A 4,896-nucleotide genomic window follows, 5' to 3' on the forward strand; every position below is an offset into this window, starting at 1 on the left:
TACCTCTGGAAGTTTTTGTTTTATTATACATGATTGTTTTAGCTATCCTGGGTATTTCACATGATTATCTCGATAGGAAAGAAAAAACTTTGAAAAAAATCGAAAACCTCTTTATAATAAAAGTTTTAGAGAATAACAGGACCACAACATGTGACTCACAGTACAGAGCAGGTAGTACTTTAGTGGCAGTATTATTAGCAGATGCAGCTCAGCAGTCACAGCTCCTGCACTGTTGTAGTCATCCTTGTCTATTGTGCTCTTATTTAGCTATCACTATGGCTCATCTCCTTACTGAAGAAGAGATTGACAAATTCAAGAAAGTCTCTTCTTATTCAATAAAAATGATGATGACACCATCATAACAAAGGAACTTGGGATTTTCATGATGTAACTGGCTCAAAACCCAAGAGAAGCTGAATTGCAGATATGATCAGTAAAGGGGAAGATGATGGGAGTAGCACCATTGACTTCCTGGAGTGCTTGGTCATGATGGATAGTCAAATGTAAGATACAGATAGTGAAGAAGAAATCCATGTGACATTTTATCTTTGGCGAGGATGGAAGTTCTTACATCAGCACAGTAGAACGGTACCACGTCAGAACAAACTTAGGAGAAAAACTAACAAATGAAGTATTAGATGATATGATTAGAGAACCAGATATTGATGGAGAGAGACAAGTCAGCCATGAAAAATTTGTGCAAATGATGATTGCAAAATACCTATTTTCAATTACTTTTCCCTCTATAAGAATCAAATTGAAATCTTTTACTTACCTGTTACAAAGAAAGAAAAAGAAAAAGTTTATTCATTTTGTTTTATGTAGAAAAGGGACAAACATACCTTCTGCACACACACAAAATCAACATGTATTGGTTTCTGGACCTGTCTCATAAAGATTAAGCCCCACATGTTTTATAGTATAATACTCATACATTGGAGCACCAGAATGAGCTCCCAATGTCCCAATGAGGAGCAGAAGGAGGGAGAATATGAGCAAAGAAGTCAGGACCACGAGGGGTGCACCCACCCACGGAGACAGTGGGGCTGATCTATTGTGAGCTCACCAAGGCCAGCTGGACTACAACTGAAAAAACATGGGATAAAACCGGACTCTCTGAATATGGCGGACAATGAGGGCTGCTGAGAAGCCAAGGACAATGCCACTGGGTTTTGATCCTACTTCATGTTCTGGCTTTGGGGGAGCCTAGCCAGTTTGGATGCTCACTTTCCAAAATGGAGTGGGGAGGACCTTGGACTTTCCACAGGGCAGGGAACTCTGACTGCACTTCGGACTGGAGAGGGAGGGGGAGAGGGGTGAGAGGAGGGGGAGGGAAATGGGAGGCTGGGAGAGGCGGAAATTATTTTTTTCAATAAAAATAAATAAAAACAAATAAATAAAGGAAGGAAGGAAGAAATAAAAAAGAAAGGAAGAAAGAAAGAAAGAAAGAAAGAAAGAAAGAAAACTCAATACCTCAGATGGGTTCTACAGTTTCGTGGGTAATTTATCAATAGCCAGTTTACCGAAAACAAACATTTTAAATTGATTTATCTCGGGATTATATACAGAGAATAGGTGAAGACTAAACTCTGAGACACAGCCTCAGAAGTAGAATGGCCCTCTTACCTTTCATGTGCTCTAACCCCATGGTGACAACGAAACCCTGATGGCATGCCTGAGTTTAGTGCTGTGTGCATTATACTAGAGTGAAATAAACATCTAGGCTGTTACCAAATCACAGAAATTCTTAATAAGAAATACTTGCCAAGTATTTTATTATAATTATAAGACTTCTACTATCATTTCTTTAAGGTATAGTATCCATGAAGGTCATTTAAAATATAATGTATTTCCATATGAAATTGAGTTTTGTCCCTTCACATCTGTGAAGAATTTTGCTGGACATTGCATTTCATCTGTAGGTTGCCATTTTTATTATATTGATTCTACCTATCTAAGAACATGGGAGATCTTTCCATTTTCTGGCATATTCTTCAATTTCTTTCTTCAAAGACATAAAGTTCTTGTCGAACAGGTCTTTCACTTCTTTGGATAGTGTCATCCCAAGATAACTTTGTTATTTTTGGTTAATGTGAAGGGTGATATTTCTCTGATTTCTTTCTTAACTTCTTTATAATTTGTATATAGGAGGACTATTGATTTTTTTTTTTTAGTTGTTGCCAAGGAAACTTGCATGGGAATCCTCCCTAACTCAGGTTACTGCCTGCAGCAATACTTTCTTGTCGGACCTTCCAACTCACCAATAATAACACAGAGACTTGTTATTAATTATAAATACTCAGCCTTCTTTAGACTTGTTGCTAACTAGTTCTTATAACTTAAACTAATCCATACTTTTTCATCTAAACTTTGTAACTTGGCTCATTTCCTCATCTCTGTACTCCCCATCCTGCTTCCTTATTTACTAACTAGTAACTCTGCCTTTTTTTTCAGTGTTTTCTTGCTACCAGTGCTCTGCCTTTAACTCCTTCCTAGCTATTAGCCCTTCAGCTATTTATTACACCATTCAAAACAATACATCTTTACACAGTGTGCATTTTTAGTTGATCTTGTGTCCTGCCACATTGCTGAATATATTTATTAGCTGTAAAAATTTTCTGGTAGAGATTTTGGGATCACTTATGTATACTAGCATATTACCTGCAAATACTGTAATTTTATTTCTTTCTTTCCAATGTTCATTCCCCTGATCTCCTTCTGTTGTCTTATTACTCTAGACAGAACTTCAAGAACTATGTTAAATAGACATGGAAAGAGTGGACAACCTTAGCTTGTTCCTGAGATTAGTGACATCGCTTTAACATTCTCTCCACTTAATTTGAAGTTGGCTTGCTCTATATTGTTTTTATTATGTATGGATATGTTCCTTGTATCCTTGATCTCGCCAAGACCATTATCATGAAGGGGTGTTGGATTTTGTCGAATGCTTTTTCAGCATCTAATAAGATGACCATATGGCTTTTTTCTTTCAGTTTATTTATATGGTGGATTGAAATACCCCAGGTAAGACTCAGTCTGATGATGGAAGTTTCATTTGGTGACAAGAGACAGCCAGTTGGAACCCAAGGTCCCCCATTATTTGGCTATAAAACTTAGATCACCTTCATTTATACATATATTTTTGGAAGCTTCTACTGTATTATATTTGCATACTATCCCTCAAGTGTTCCTTAATTTTAGCTTTCTCTCACTATTCCTCAAATGTTCCTTAATTTTGAATTTTTCTCTCTTTCATATTTCATTTTCCCTCCCTTTCCTCATTTGATCCTCCTGTTTTACCCTAACACACCCACAACCATCTATTCTATTTTCATTTTCTGACAAGATTTAATATTTTCATTCCTTTCTTTATACATAATCTCTATGGTTCTATGGACACTAGCTTTGTTTTTATTGATTTAACAGCTAAAATCCACATAAAAGCAATAGTGTGAAATAATTCTCTTTCTGTGTCAGGAATATTTCTATTTACCTAATAATTTCAAGAGTTAACTTTTTAATACCCGAGTAATACTCTATTGTGTAGATCCACAATATTTTCTTAGTAATTACTTGGATTGAGGAACATCTAGACTGTTTCCACAGGCTATTATGAATGGAACAGAAGTAAACATGGTGAAGCAAGGATACTTGTGTTAATATGATATATTCATTGATTATATGCCCAAAAGTAGTATTGCTGCATCTTGAGGTAGATTAATTCACATCTTCCTGAGGAATTGACACATTGATTTTCATAGTTGAAGCAGATCTTTGCATTCCTACCAGACCATATACTTGGAAGCATGAGCTGTCACTTGTTCTGTTGCTCTTAGTCATTTCGAAAAGTGTAACATGAAATCTCAAAGTAGTCTTGATTTGTATATTCCTTATAGCTCAGGATGTTGACCATTTCATTTTCCAGCCATTTGATTTTATTCCTTTTAAAATTTTTAGAATTCTTTTTTTAGGGCTTGTACTTCATTTTAAATTACATTTACTTTTCTTTTTTTGGTATCTGCTTTCTTTTAGTTATTTTTATATTCTTGATATTAGCCATATATCAGGTGTCTGGTTACATATATGAAGACATGTAAATGTGGTGCTAGAGTAGTATCTTAGGGTTTACATTTTGATGCACAATACAGAGAGAGCTAACTAGTCCTGAGATATCCCTTTTAAAGCCTAGTCACATTGACATAACTCCTCTAAAAGGGCCATTCAACTGATCCTTCCCAAACTTTCTTAACAACTGGGTCAAGTATTTAAACCAACTAGCATATAGGAATGGGCATTCTCATTCTAACTAACATAGACACAAAAAAAAAACTATATGTATTAATTGAAATCCGTGTCATGCTTCATTTATCGGTATTGTGCAGAATTAATTAGTTAACCTGAAATAATATAACACCAATGAAAATTTGACATGATCTATTATAGTTAACAGAAAATAAAGGGATTAATGTCTTTTAAATTTGTGCAGGATCACTCATTTTTTCTGTGAACTTGAATCTTAGAAACTGAACAAATAGTACATAAATTTGTGGCTAAAATTTATTTTTTTTGTTTTATCCAGAAATTTCTGAATCATGGTTATAATCTCTTCTATTATTGTACTTACTTAAGTGATATGAAGATAATATTGATCTTTGTTATAATCTCTTCTATTATTGTACTTACTTAAGTGATATGAAGATAATATTGATCTTTGTTATATCAATATTAATTTTAAATTTTTATTTTATTACTTAATTTGTTGGTCATGAATCATAATGTTACAGTAATGAGAAAATATGCTTCCCATTCTTTTTTTTCTTTTTACTTTTATTGAGAAAAGGAAAAAAAAAGTTTCTGCCTCCTCCCAGCCTCCCATTTCCCTCCACCTCCCATTTC

At 34.6% G+C, this 4,896-nt stretch overlaps 1 pseudogene; it reads left to right on the forward strand.

The window, feature by feature from the left end:
* The first annotated feature begins 275 nt into the window (after positions 1-275).
* LOC126514443 (calmodulin-like) overlaps positions 276-4,896 on the forward strand; it is a 45,213-nt pseudogene continuing 40,592 nt past the window's right edge.

This window comes from Alexandromys fortis, unplaced genomic scaffold (genome assembly GCF_014885135.2).
Source record: "Alexandromys fortis isolate MF-2015 unplaced genomic scaffold, M_Fortis_MF-2015_v1.1 scaffold_129, whole genome shotgun sequence".
NCBI lineage: Eukaryota > Metazoa > Chordata > Mammalia > Rodentia > Cricetidae > Alexandromys > Alexandromys fortis.